The sequence below is a fragment of the Cryptomeria japonica genome, unplaced genomic scaffold (assembly GCF_030272615.1).
Source record: "Cryptomeria japonica unplaced genomic scaffold, Sugi_1.0 HiC_scaffold_119, whole genome shotgun sequence".
NCBI lineage: Eukaryota > Viridiplantae > Streptophyta > Pinopsida > Cupressales > Cupressaceae > Cryptomeria > Cryptomeria japonica.
This window is the reverse complement of record NW_026728941.1, coordinates 227,501-242,500: the sequence shown is the minus strand read 5'-3', so window position 1 is coordinate 242,500 and position 15,000 is coordinate 227,501. Positions and strand designations below refer to the sequence as shown.

The 15,000-nt window shown below is 59.2% G+C and overlaps 1 non-coding gene across 1 annotated transcript; it reads right to left on the bottom strand.

Annotated features, from left to right (window-relative positions):
- Positions 1-2,109: 2,109 nt before the first annotated feature.
- Positions 2,110-2,228, bottom strand: LOC131865783 (5S ribosomal RNA). The gene has a single exon (XR_009364456.1). It is a non-coding gene; the product is annotated as a 5S ribosomal RNA (ribosomal RNA).
- Between the last annotated feature and the right edge of the window lie 12,772 nt (positions 2,229-15,000).

Genomic DNA, 15,000 nt, shown 5'->3' with positions numbered 1-15,000 from the left:
GGTGCGGCGTGCACGAAGTCGGACCCCGGTTTGCCCCGGGTGCGCACCTCGCGTGCACCTTGGTGCGCACACCTTGGCTGGGTTGCGCGGCCTGGTGGGCACCATGGTGCGCACCAAGGAGCGCTCCGAAGTGTGCTCCAAGGTGCGGCGTGCACGAAGTCGGAGCCCGGTTTGCCCCGGGTACGCACCTCGCGTGCACCTTCGCCGGGGTGGGCACCTCGGCTGGGTTGCGCGCCCTGGTGCGCACCAAGGAGCGCTCCGAAGTGTGCTCCAAGGTGCGGCGTGCATGAAGTCGGAGCCCGGTTTGCCCCGGGTGCGCACCTTCGCCGCGGTGCGCACCATGGCGTGCACGAAGTCGGAGCCCGGTTTGCCCCGGGTGCGCACCTCGCGTGCACCTTCGGCGGGGTTGCGCGCCCTGGTGGGCACCATGGTGCGCACCAAGGAGCGCTCCGAAGTGTGCTCCAAGGTGCGGCGTGCACGAAGTCGGAGCCCGGTTTGCCCCGGGTGCGCACCTCGCGTGCACCTTCGGCGGGGTTGCGCGCCCTGGTGGGCACCATGGTGCGCACCAAGGAGCGCTCCGAAGTGTGCTCCAAGGTGCGGCGTGCACGAAGTCGGAGCCCGGTTTGCCCCGGGTGCGCACCTCGCGTGCACCTTCGCCGCGGTGGGCACCATGGCGTGCACGAAGTCGGAGCCCGGTTTGCCCCGGGTGCGCACCTCGCGTGCACCTTCGCCGGGGTGGGCACCTCGGCTGGGTTGCGCGCCCTGGTGCGCACCAAGGAGCGCTCCGAAGTGTGCTCCAAGGTGCGGCGTGCACGAAGTCGGAGCCCGGTTTGCCCCGGGTGCGCACCTCGCGTGCACCTTCGCCAGGGTGGGCACCTCGGTGCGCACACCTTCTCAATGTTTTCTTGCCTTTTCTGGAAATTGGTGAAGGCAGCGCATCAAAGGTGCGCACCTCGGTGTGCTCCAAGGTGCGAACCCGAGAGCGCTCCGAGGTGCCCACGAAGTCGAAAGTCGGGTTAATTGCATTGTTTTCCCCGGGTGCGCTCCGAGGTGCGCAACATCGGCGCGCACCAAGGAGGGCTCCGAAGTGTGCTCCAAGGTGCGCACGATGGCGTGCACCTCTGGTGCGCACGATTCGGAGCTCGGTTTGACCGGGGTGCGCACACCTTGGCTGGGTTGCGCACCTTTTGTGCGCTCCAAGGTGCGCACGAAGTCGGAGCTCGGTTTGCCCCGGGTGCGCACCTTCGCCAGGGTGCGCACCTTGATGCGCACGCCTTGGCTGGGCTGCGCACCTTGGTGGGCGCCATGGTGCGCACCTTTCGTGCGCTCCAAGGTGCGCACGAAGTCGGAGCTCGGTTTGCCCCGGGTGCGCACCTTGGTGGGCGCCATGGTGCACTCCGAGGTGCCCAAGATTGGTGCGCACCAAGGAGCGCTCCGAAGTGCGCTCCAAGGTGCGCGCGAAGTCGAAAGTTGGGTTAATTGTCCGGTTTGCCTCGGGTGCGCACCTTGCGTGCACCTTCGCCAGGGTGGGCGCCTTGGTGCGCACACCTTGGCTGGGCTGCGCACACCTTGGCACCCGCGTTTCCTTCATTTTAAATTTTTTTTTTTTACAATCTCTCAAGTGGGAAATTCTATAATCTCAACTTTTTTTGCCTTTTCAGGAAACTTTTGAATGGAGCGCATCATTGGTGCGCTCCGAAGTGTGCTCCAAAGCTCTCTCCAGCTGCGTGCACCTGCCCCGGCCGCGCACCCGGCCCCGCCCAGCTTCGCTCACCTGTCCCGGGCGTCTGGTGCGGAACCTTAGAGTAAGAAACATCACCGTGCACCTTGGCCAACGTGCGCGACTCGACCGAGCGCGCACTGGCCGAGGTGCACACCGATTTCACCTGGGTGCGCGCGCAGCACCTCGGGCGCACCGGGGTGCGCGCACAACGCCCGGGTTGCACCGTGGCCTGTGTGCTCGGGGCGCCTCGGGTGCGCGCTCGGTGTCGCCCCCGCGCGCGCGGTAGTGCGGGCAGCGCACCCCGGCCCGGCCCGGCCCCGACGAGAACGCAAACGGGCAAAAGGTTTATTCAAATAGCATTGCGACGCCCGGCGAAAAACTAAAAAAGGGTGCAACACCGGGACTTCCCGGGAGGTCACCCATCCCAGTACTACTCCGGCCCAAGCGCGCTTAACTGCGGAGTTCTGATGGGATCCGGTGCACTAACGCTGGTATGATCGCACCCGTTATGAGCTTGTCGCAGTGTGTACTTAGCAAACCGCGACCCACGTGCGAATCCACCCCGGCCACCCACCCCCGTCGAGGTGCACACCCTCCCTCGCGAAGTGCGCCCCGTTCGCCAAGTGTGAGCCCTGCCCGGGTGCGCGCACCTTGCTAGGGCGTCGGGTGTGCACCCGGCCCGGCCTACGTGCGTGCACCTGGAGGGGGCGTCGTGTGCGTGCAGTGTCCCGTCTGCAACGCGGTGCCCACACACCACCTCGGGCGCAACGACCTGCGCTCACATGTGGGCCGAGTGCACCTTGGTGCATGTTCGGGGCGCCTCGGGTGCACGCTCGATCTTGCCCTGGTGCACCAAGGCGCTCGGTTTGCCCCGGGTGCGCACTTGGTGCAAGGTGGGCACCCAAAATAGGGATCAAGCACCAAAACACAAGTTTCGGGATGCAAAATGGGACCCAAGGACCACAAATGCGTTCCAAGACCCATGATGGGTCCACGAGAACAAAAATGTGTTCCGAGACTTAATAAACAAATATTGGGTTTTAGGAGAAGAAACATGCTCTGATGCCCAAAACGAGAATCGACCCCGAAAAGGCCACAGGCCAAAAGTGGGATGCGAGACAAAAAAAAATGGGACCCGAGGACCAAAATTGGGTTCCCAGGTCGAAGACAGGGCAACCGGACAAGAAACGACCTCTAAGGCTCGAAATGAGTCCCGACGACTAAAACTTGACAAGAAGCACCCATCAGGCACCCAACTCGACACCCATGGGATGCCGACCCACCCGGGCTTCCACCTAGCACACCTTGGCACCCACCCACCCTCGCACCCAACCTCGCACCCAACTTAGCACCTTTGAACCCACATTGGCACTCACCCTGACCCTGGCACCTTGGAACCCACATTGGCACTCACCTTGACCCTGGCACCCACCTTTGCACTCACCTTGGGACCCACCCTGGCTCCCACCTCGGCACCCACCCAGACACCCACCTTGGTTCCTTGGCACCCACCTTGGATCCTTGGCACCCACCCCGACACCCACCTTGGCACGCAACTTGGCTACTTGCCACCCACCTTGGCTCCTTGACGCCCACCCCGACAACCACCCCGTGACCTACCCTGGCTAGGGTTGGTGCACACCCACCCTGGTGCCCACCTTGGCACCCACCCTATGACCCACCTTGGCACGCACCTTAGTACCCACCCCGTTACCCACCCTAGGACCCACCCCGTGACCCACCTTGGCCAGGGTGGGTGCACCCACCCTGGTGCCCACCTTGGCACCCACCCATCCTAGCACCCAGCCTGTGACCGGGCTTGGAACCCAACCTTGCACCCGCACCCGTCTTGGCCAGTGTGGGTGCGCACCCATCCTGGCACCCACGTTGTGACACACCCTTTAACCCACGCACCCTAGCACCCACGTTGGCACCCACCTTGGAACCCAACCTAGCAACTTGGCACCCACCCCGTGACCCACCTTGGCATCCACCATAGCAGTCGCCGACTTGGCACCCACCTCGGCACCCACCTTGACACTTGTGGACCCACCTTGCCACTCACCCTAGCATCGACCCATCCTAGCACCCACCCTGGCACCTTTGCACCCTAGCACTCACCCATCCTAGCACCTAACCTGTGACCCACCTTGACACTCACCCTCGCACCCACCTTGGAACCCAACCTAGCACCCACCCACCCTGACACCAACCCTAGCACCTACCCACCCTTGCACCCACCCTGTGACCCATCTTGGCACCCACCCATCCTACCACTCAACCTATCACCCACCTTCTCACCCACCTTGGCATCCACCTTAGCACCCACCCACACTGGCACCTTGGCACCCACCTCGGGCAAGGTGGGTGCACACCCACCCTGGCACCCAATTTAGAACCCACCGAGCATGTTACCCACCTTGGCACCCACATTGCAGCCCACCCTAGTACCCACCCTATGACCCACATTGGCATCCACACCCTAGCACCCAGGCACCTCGACACCCGCCTTGACACCCACCCTAGCACTGAACCTGTGACCCACCTTGGAACTCACCCTAGAACCCACCCACCCTGTGAACCACCTTGGCATCCACCTTAGCACCCACCCACCTTGGCACCCACTCTAGCACTCACCCATCCTAACACCCAACTTGTTACCCACCTTGGCACCCGCCCTCGCGTCCACCTTGAAACCCACCCTAGCACCCACCCACGCAGGAGCCCACCTTGGCACCCAACCTAACACCCACGCATCCTGGCACCCAACTTGTGACCCACCTTGGAACCCACCCTAGTACCCACCTTTGAACCCACTATATCACCAACCCACCTTGGCACCCACCCTATGACCCTCTTTGGAATCCACCCTAGCACGCACCCACCCTGGCACCCACCATGGAGCGCACCCTAGCACCCACCCACCTCGGCACGCACCTCAACACCCACCTTGGTGTGCGCACTGCGCCAACCTCTCAAAGACCCTATGTGGTGCGCTCCAAAGTGTACACCTTTGGTGCGCTCCAAGGTGCGCACCTTTGGTGCACACCGAGGTGCACACCAAAGTGTGCACCGAGGTGAGCACCAAAGTGCACTCCAGGGTGCACACCAAGGCGTGCACCTTTGGTGCGGTCAATGCAAACGAATTCGGAAGTTGGGGTCGATGTCCTAATCGCTGCTGCAGACTACACGTATGAGAATCGGACAAATAGCTTTATATAGGGGAGGTGTTGCGTTTGATGGGTCGACTCCCCTGGTTGTGTGCACTGCACCAACTTCAAAGACCCTGTCTTGTTTAAGAAGTCAAAAGTTGGGGTGGATGTCCTAATCATTGCTGCAGTCTACGCATGTATGAGAATCAGACAAATAGCTTATATAGGGGAGGTGTTGCATTCGGTGGGTTGACTCCCCTGGTTGTGCGCACTGCGCCAACCTCAAAGACCCCGCATAGCAGAAGAAGTCGGAAGTCGGATTTTGGTGAGCACCAAGGCGTGCACCTTTGGTGCGGTCAACGCAGACGAATTCAGAAGTTGGGGTGGATGTCCTAATCGTTGTTGCAGGCTACACATGTATGAGAATCAGACAAATAGCTTATATAGGGGAGGTGTTGGGTTTGATGGGTCAACTCCCTTGGTTGTGCGCATTACGCCAACCTCAAAGACCTTGTTTTCGTTAAGAAGTCAAAAGTTGGGGTCAATGTCCTAATGGCTCCTGCAGGCTACACATGTATGAGAATCGGACAAATAGCTTATATAGGGGAGGTGTTGGGTTTGATGGGTCGACTCCCCTGGTTGTGCGCATTACGTCAACCTCAAAGACCTTGTTTTCGTTAAGAAGTCAAAAGTTGGGGTCGATGTCCTAATTGCTCCTGTAGACTACACATGTATGAGAATCAGACAAATAGCTTATATAGGGGAGGTGTTGGGTTTGATGGGTTGACTCCCCTAGTTGTTCGCATTACACCAACCTCAAAGACCTTGTTTTCGTTTAGAAGCCGAAAGTTGGGGTCGATGTCCTAATTGCTCCTGCAGGCTACGCATGTATGAGAATCAGACAAATAGCTTATATAGGGGAGGTGTTGGGTTTGATGGGTCGACTCCCCTGGTTGTGCGCATTGCGCCAACCTCAAAGACCCTGCATTGCGGATGAAGTCGAAAGTCAGAGTTTGGTGTGCTACAAGGTGTGGTCGAAGGTGCTCACCTAGGTGTGCACCTTTGGAGCACAGGAAAAGTGCCCTCCAAAAGTGCGCACCTTTGGAGTGCACAAAAGTGCCCTCCAAAAGTGCGCACCTTTGGAGCGCAGAAAAGTGCCCTCCAAAAAGTGCCCTCCAAAAGTGCGCACCTTTGGAGCGCAGAAAAGTGCCCTCCAAAAGTGCGCACCTTTGGAGCGCAGAAAAGTGCCCTCCAAAAAGTGCCCTCCAAAAGTGCGCACCTTTGGAGCGCAGAAAAGTGCCCTCCAAAAAGTGCCCTCCAAAAGTGCGCACCTTTGGAGCGCAGAAAAGTGCCCTCCAAAAAGTGCCCTCCAAAAGTGCGCACCTTTGGAGCGCAGAAAAGTGCCCTCCAAAAAGTGCCCTCCAAAAGTGCGCACCTTTGGAGCGCAGAAAAGTGCCCTCCAAAAAGTGCCCTCCAAAAGTGCGCACCTTTGGAGCGCAGAAAAGTGCCCTCCAAAAAGTGCCCTCCAAAAGTGCGCACCTTTGGAGCGCAGAAAAGTGCCCTCCAAAAGTGCGCACCTTTGGAGCGCACAAAAGTGCCCTCCAAAAGTGCGCACTTTTGGTGCGCACCAAGGCGCTGGTTCGGTCGTTGCAGGCGAGTTCGGAAGTTGGGGTCGATGTCCTGAGCGGAGGTGCAAACTACACAGGTGTCGGAATCGGACAAATAGCTTATATAGGGGAGGTGTATGCTTCGATGGGTCGACTCCCCAGGTTGAGCGCACCGCGCCAACCTCAAAGACCCTACGGTATGGATGAAGTCGGAAGTTGGGTCCGATGACCAATTCGATTAGTAGGTATGCTCATGAGGTCGGAATTTGGGTCCGATGACCTGCCATGTGCAGGAAGGCGAATGTTGACACTGTGCGTTGCAAGGTGCACACCAAGGCGCTGGTGCGGTCTTTTTAGTCGAGTTCGGAAGTTGGGGTCGATGTCCTGATCGGAGGTGCAAGCTACACAGGTGTGGGAATCGGACAAATAGCTTATATAGGGGAGGTGTATGCTTCGTTGGATCGACTCCCCGGGTTGAGCGCACCGCGCCAACCTCAAAGACCCTACGGTATGGATGAAGTCGGAAGTTGGGTCCGATGACCGATTCGATATGTAGGCATACTCGCGAGGTCGGAATTTGGGTCCGATGACCTGCCACGTGCAGGAAGGCGAATGTTGGCACTGTGCGTTGCAAGGTGCGCACCAAGGCGCTGGTTCGGTCGTTGGAGGCGAGTTCGGAAGTTGGGGTCGATGTCTTGATCGGAGGTGCAAACTACACAGGTGTGGGAATCGGACAAATAGCTTATATAGGGGAGGTGTATGCTTCGTTGGGTCGACTCCCCGGGTTGAGCGCACCGCGCCAACCTCAAAGACCCTACGGTATGGATGAAGTCGGAAGTTGGGTCCGATGACCGATTCGATATGTAGGCATACTCGCGAGGTCGGAATTTGGGTCCGATGACCTGCCATGTGCAGGAAGGCGAATGTTGGGACTGTGCGTCGCAAGGTGCGCACCAAGGCGCTGGTGCCGTCGTTGCAGTCGAGTTCGGAAGTTGGGGTCGATGTCCTGGTCAGAGGTGCAAACTACACAGGTGTGGGAATCGGACAAATAGCTTATATAGGGGAGGTGTATGCTTCGATGGGTCGACTCCCTGGGTTGAGCGCACCGCGCCAACCTCAAAGACCCTACAGTATGGATGAAGTCGGAAGTTGGGTCCGATGACCGATTCGATACGTAGGCATATTGGCGAGGTCTGAATTTGTGTCCGATGACCTGCCATGCGCAGGAAGGCGGAATTTGGGTCCGATGACCGAGTTGATGGCGTGCCATGCGCAGAAAGGCGGAATTTGGGTCCGATGACCGAGTTGATGTTGATGGCCCGCCATGCACAGGAAGGCGGAATTTGGGTCCGATGACCGATTTGAAGGCGTGCCATACGCAAAAAGGCGGAGTTTGGGTCCGATGACCGAGTTGATATTGATGGCCCGCCATGCGCAGGAAGGCGGAATTTGGGTCCGATGACCTGACATACGCATGGAGTCCGACTCGGGGGCCGATGTTCGATTCGATGACTTGCATTGTGGGTAAAGTCGGAAGTTGTGGTCTTTGACCCGATTCGATGACCAGACTTCGGCTGCTTGAGAATCGGACAAATAACTTATATAGGGGAGGTAGTGTTCTCGAGCATCCTCCCCCCGTGCCCGTTTATGTCGATTGATGTTGGTGCTCGACTGGTTGGAGCGCTCGGATGCAAAAATCTTGCACCAGGATTTATCGATTGTGATGGACACGGCAAGTCTCCTGATTGCTATGCAGGAGCTCATCGTGAATCTCTATGCGGCCTTGGTATGGACTCGACCTGCGGAATGGTTCGGCAATGGTAGTCGCTCCAACACGTCCTTGCAATGGCCACAGAGGTGATTCGACTAGAGCTCCAGTCTAGCTTTTGGGTTGCTTGGCGGACTGGTATAGCCGCGATCGAGTTCCGGCCATGAACGTTTTAGATAGCTCTTGGGCTTTCTGGGACGGAAGTCGGAAGTTTGGGCTGTTGTCCGATTTGATGACCATTCTTCGGATGTGTGAGAATCGGACAAATAACTTATATAGGGGACTGTGTTGTCTCACGCAGCCCCCTCCGTGCCCCTCTATCTCGACCGATGTTGGTGCTTGAAAGGGTTGGGATCGCTCGGATTTATAAACGTGCACCACCATTTGTCGAGTGTGAGGGACGCGGCAGGTCTCCTAAATGCTATGCGGGCGCTCTCTGAGAATCTCTATCCGGCCTCGACACAGACTAGTCTTGCTGAATGGTTTGGCACTGGTAGTCGATCCAACACGTCGTTGTTGTGGCCGCCTAGGCGATTCGATTCGAGCCCCCGTCTAGCTTTTGGGTTGCTTGGCGGATTTTGCCCTATCCGCAAGTGAGCTCGGTCCCTAAACGTTCGAGAAACCCGATTGCTATGCGCCGACTCTCTTTCTTGCGAGCCTCCATCTAGCTTTTGGGTCTCTACGGAACGGAAGTCGGAATCTGGGACCGTTGTTTGATTCGACGAGGCAGACTACGGTTGTGCGAGAATCGGACAAATAACTTATATAGGGGAGGTGTTGACTGGAGCATTCTCCCCCGTGCCCCTCTAACTCGACCAATGCTGGCGCTCGAACGGTGGTAGCGCTCGGATTTTCATTGAGCGCCAGCATTGGTCGATTTAGAGGGGCATGCGAGATTCCCGAATGCTATGCGAGGGCTCTAACGGAAATGTCTATTGGTTTCGGTATGGATGCAATTGCGAGTGGTTCGGCAAAGGTAGTCGTTCCGATGCGTCCATGTCGTGGCCAAATCGATAATTCGATTTGAGCCCTCGTATAGCATTTGGGTCTCTCGATGTGATTCCGCATTCCAGTCCCTTTGGGCACTGCTTGAGCCGCATCCCAGGGGGTTCCCTTCCCAATAATCTGCCTCGCAACCCGATTGCTATGCGGTGAGGCTCCTCGGCCGCCTCGGAACTATCTGTGTATCAGACGCATCGCGGGATAAGGGGTTGGCAACGGTAGTCGCCCCAAGCGCGTCCGATGCTTGGACCATTCCGAGGCGGCCCTGAAGCCTCTTCCGTCTAGCCGTTGGGTCCTTCTCGCCGCATCCCTCGCCTCGCACCCCGATTGCTATGCGGTGAGGCTCCTCGGCCGCCTCGGAACTATCTGTGTATCGGACGCGTCGCGGGATAAGGGGTTGTCACTGGTAGTCGCCCCAAGCGTGTCCGATGCTTGGACCATTCCGAGGCGGCCCTGAAGCCTCTTCCGTCTAGCCGTTGGGTCCTTCTCGCCGCATCCCTCGCCTCGCACCCCGATTGCTATGCGGTGAGGCTCCTCGGCCGCCTCGGAACTATCTGTGTATCGGACGCGTCGCGGGATAAGGGGTTGTCATTGGTAGTCGCCCCAAGCGCGTCCGATGCTTGGACCATTCCGAGGCGGCCCTGAAGCCTCTTCCGTCTAGCCGTTGGGTCCTTCTCGCCGCATCCCTCGCCTCGCACCCCGATTGCTATGCGGTGAGGCTCCTCGGCCGCCTTGGAACTATCTGTGTATCGGACGCGTCGCGGGATAAGGGGTTGTCACTGGTAGTCGCCCCAAGCGCGTCCGATGCTTAGACCATTCCGAGGCGGACCCGAAGCCTCTTCCGTCTAGCCGTTGGGTCCTTCTCGCCGCATCCTTCGCCTCGCACCCCGATTGCTATGCGGTGAGGCTCCTCGGCCGCCTCGGAACTATCTGTGTATCGGACGCGTCGCGGGATAAGGGGTTGTCACTGGTAGTCGCCCCAAGCGCGTCCGATGCTTGGACCATTCCGAGGCGGACCCGAAGCCTCTTCCGTCTAGCCGTTGGGTCCTTCTCGCCGCATCCCTCGCCTCGCACCCCGATTGCTATGCGGTGAGGCTCCTCGGCCGCCTTGGAACTATCTGTGTATCGGACGCGTCGCGGGATAAGGGGTTGTCACTGGTAGTCGCCCCAAGCGCGTCCGATGCTTGGACCATTCCGAGGCGGACCCGAAGCCTCTTCCGTCTAGCCGTTGGGTCCTTCTCGCCGCATCCCTCGCCTCGCACCCCGATTGCTATGCGGTGAGGCTCCTCGGCCGCCTTGGAACTATCTGTGTATCGGACGCGTCGCGGGATAAGGGGTTGTCACTGGTAGTCGCCCCAAGCGCGTCCGATGCTTGGACCATTCCGAGGCGGACCCGAAGCCTCTTCCGTCTAGCCGTTGGGTCCTTCTCGCCGCATCCCTCGCCTCGCACCCCGATTGCTATGCGGTGAGGCTCCTCGGCCGCCTTGGAACTATCTGTGTATCGGACGCGTCGCGGGATAAGGGGTTGTCACTGGTAGTCGCCCCAAGCGCGTCCGATGCTTGGACCATTCCGAGGCGGCCCCGAAGCCTCTTCCGTGTAGCCGTTGGGTCCTTCTCGCCGCATCCCTCGCCTCGCACCCCGATTGCTATGCGGTGAGGCTCCTCGGCCGCCTTGGAACTATCTGTGTATCGGACGCGTCGCGGGATAAGGGGTTGTCACTGGTAGTCGCCCCAAGCGCGTCCGATGCTTGGACCATTCCGAGGCGGCCCCGAAGCCTCTTCCGTGTAGCCGTTGGGTCCTTCTCGCCGCATCCCTCGCCTCGCACCCCGATTGCTATGCGGTGAGGCTCCTCGGCCGCCTTGGAACTATCTGTGTATCGGACGCGTCGCGGGATAAGGGGTTGTCACTGGTAGTCGCCCCAAGCGCGTCCGATGCTTGGACCATTCCGAGGCGGACCTGAAGCCTCTTCCCTCTAGCCGTTGGGGCTTTCTCGCCGCATCCCTCGCCTCGCACCCCGATTGCTATGCTGTGAGGCTCCTCGGCCGCCTTGGAACTATCTGTGTATCGGACGCATCGCGGGATAAGGGGTTGGCAGTGGTAGTCGCCCCAAGCGCATCCGATGCTTGGACCATTCCGAGGCGGCCCTGCAGCCTCTTCCGTCTAGCCGTTGGGGCCATCTCGCCGCATCCCCCACCTCGCACCACGATTGCTATGCGGTGAGGCTCCTTGGCCGCCTCGGAACTATCTGTGTATCGGACGCATCGCGGGATAAGGGGTTGTCACTGGTAGTCGCCCCAAGCGCGTCCGATGCTTGGACTATTCCGAGGCGGCCCTGCAGCCTCTTCCGTCTAGCCGTTGGGGCCATCTCGCTGCATCCCCCACCTCCTCGGCCGCCTCGGAACTATCTGTGTATCGGACGCATCGCGGGATAAGGGGTTGGCAGTGGTAGTCGCCCCAAGCGCGTCCGATGCTTGGACTATTCCGAGGCAGCCCTGCAGCCTCTTCCGTCTAGCCTTTGGGGCCATCTCGCCGCATCCCTCGCCTCGCACCCCGATTGCTATGCGGTGAGGCTCCTCGGCCGCCTGGGAACTATCTTCGTATCGGACGCATCGCGGGATAAGGGGTTGTCACTGGTAGTCGCCCCAAGCGCGTCCGATGCTTGGACTATTCCGAGGCGGCCCTGTGGCCTCTTCCGTCTAGCCGTTGGGGCCATCTCGCCGCATCCCCCACCTCGCACCCCGATTGCTATGCGGTGAGGCTCTTCGGCCGCCTTGGAACTATCTTCGTATCGGACGCATCGCGGGATAAGGGGTTGTCACTGGTAGTGGCCCCAAGCGCGTCCGATGCTTGGACTATTCCGAGGCGGCCCTGCAGCCTCTTCCGTCTAGCCGTTGGGGCCATCTCGCCGCATCCCCCACCTCGCACCCCGATTGCTATGCGGTGAGGCTCCTCGGCCGCCTTGGAACTATCTTCGTATCGGACGCATCGCGGGATAAGGGGTTGTCACTGGTAGTCGCCCCAAGCGCGTCCGATGCTTGGACTATTCCGACGCGGCCCTGTGGCCTCTTCCGTCTAGCCGTTGGGGCCATCTCGCCGCATCCCCCACCTCGCACCCCGATTGCTATGCGGTGAGGCTCCTCGGCCGCCTTGGAACCATCTTCGTATCGGACGCATCGCGGGATAGGGGGCTGTCACTGGTAGTCGCCCCAAGCGTGTCCGATGCTTGGACCATTCCTAGGCGGCCCTGAAGCCTCTTCCGTCTAGCCGTTGGGGCCTTCCCGCCCCATCCCTCGCCTCGCACCCCCGATTGCTATGCGGTGAGGCTCCTCGGCCGCCTTGGAACCATCTGTGTATCGGACGCATCGCGGGATAAGGGGTTGGCACTGGCAGTCGCCCCAAGCGCGTCCGATGCTTGGACCATTCCGAGGTGGCCCTGAAGCCTCTTCCGTCTAGCCGTTGGGGCCTTCCCGCCCCATCCCTCGCCTCGCACCCCGATTGATATGCGGTGAGGCTCCTCGGCCGCCTTGGAACTATCTGTGTATCGGACGCATCGCGGGATAAGGGGTTGGCACTGGTAGTCGTCCCAATCGCATCCGATGCTTGGACCATTCCGAGGCGGCCCTGCAGCCTCTTCCGTTTAGCCGTCGGGGCCTTCCCGCCGCATCCCTCGCCTCGCATCCCGATTCCTATGCGGTGAGTCTTCTCGGCCGCCGCGGAACTATACCTGTTATTGCTACTGCATCCTTCGGCTGGTAACCTCCTCTGCCGCCTTGGAACGTTCTCTTTGTCGGACGCGTCGCGGGATAAGGGGTTGGCACTGGTAGTCGCCCCAAGCGCGCCCGATGCATAGACCGCTCCGAGTCGACCTTGCTTTCAGCCTCTCACATGCATAGACCTCTCTGAGTCGACCCTGCAGCCTCTCACGTTTAGCCTTTGGAATCTCGCCTCACAACATGATTGCTATCCTTGATGCATCCCTTGCCTCGAGCCCTGATTGCTTTCTTGGCTGCATCCCTCCTCTCCTCACAGCCCGGTTGTCATCACTGCTTCATCCGTCGCTTCATGCATTCTGGCTGCTGGGCCCTTCCCACCGCACACCTCGATTGCTATCTCTTCTGCATCACACACCCCGATTGCTATCTCTGCTACATCCCTCGGCTCTCACTTCTGCATCCTTCGCCTCACACCTCGATTGCTATCAATGCTGCATCCGTAACCTCACACCCCGATTGCTATGCGGGGAGGCTCCTTGGCCGCCTTGGAAATTTCTGTGTGTCGGACGCACCGCGGGATAAGGGGTTGGCACTGGTAGTCGCCCCAAGTGCGCCCGATTCTTAGACCGCTTCGAGGTGACCTCGTAGCCTCTTTCGTCCAGGCTTCCTGCCTTCAACGCCCTTTTTACACCTCGATTGCTATGCGCGGGCTCGTTGGCGTCTATCACCTCTCTGCGAAGAGTGGCACGATGATTGTTGGGGTAAATCGTAGCAGTCCGATCTCTGGCCTTGGGCCATTGTGAGGGCTGATCGATTTCCTGTGCGCATCTCGTGTTCGCCCAGTAACAGACTCGACGACTTGTAATCGGTCTTGTTCCCGATTGTTCCTGGAGGTAGTCTTCGGAACTCTTGGATTTGACCTGTCACTCGAACTGTCCTCTTCCGAGGATGCTTGTGTGTGTGTGCTTGTGCCATTTCCTTGGCGGTATTAACGAGATATTAAAGAGCGGAGTGAGCGCCTCGCCCAGCTATGTTTGGGGCTCTCACTCCCTTACCCGGTGTGCGACCGCTTTGCACGTAGGTTGCGGAGCATCGCGACTCTTTCGATGTTTGGCGGTTGTCTTCCGGTGATGCGTTGGTCCCGAAGTGCACGTTACTAGCATTTCTGCCATTGTTCTCGATCTTTGGCACGTTCCTTCGTTGCAATTGGATATATATCTCCGTTTATACGCGCAGGCTTCTCCCGCCTATTCAGCGCTGTCCCACTCTCAGCACTCTCGTGGTCTCCTTGGCTTCTCTCTCCCGTGAGCGAGCTCTCTTCTCGAGTCTTTTCCATGTCCCATGGAGGTTGCCTTGCGAAATTCGGGCACACAAACGTGACCGGATAAGAGCGGAATTGCCTATGAGGAGAAGCTCACCTTAGGGAGCAGCAATGCCGAGTGTTTCGACAGAGGGTAGAGGGGGCGTTGTTTGGGCGGTTGCACAAAAGAGTGCTACGTTTGCACTGAAGGTTGCTTCTTCGTCTCCGACGAACTCTTCGAGGCAAAAAAGCTTGTTTACGGGGTCGAGGTGGGACTGTTCGTGCGAGTTGCGCCACCAAAAGTGCGTAGGGGGCATATACCTGGGAAATGGATGTCTCTGAGTGGCCTTACTCGGTCGCGTGCACGGTGCATTCTCTAACGGCAGGACTGTCGCGAGCATGTGCGGTTCGGATGTTTTCGGGTAAAGGGTTCCGTACGGGATGTTCTTCCCAGGCTCCTGTGAACCGAGACTCTGCATCGTCATGCTCCGGCTCCCGTGGGTGCTTCATGCCTCGTCGAGCTGTTTGTCGTGGACGATTAAGGCCGAGGCCTTCCTTCGAGAGGGGAATTGTTCAGGCTGGTCGAGGCGGGATTGTTCGTGCGGGGTGCACCACCAAAAGTGCGTAGGGGGCATATGCCTGGGAAATGGATGTCTCTGAGTGGCCTTACTCGGTCGCGTGCACGGTGCACAGTCTCACGGCATGACTGTCGCGAGCATCGACGGTGCGGTGGT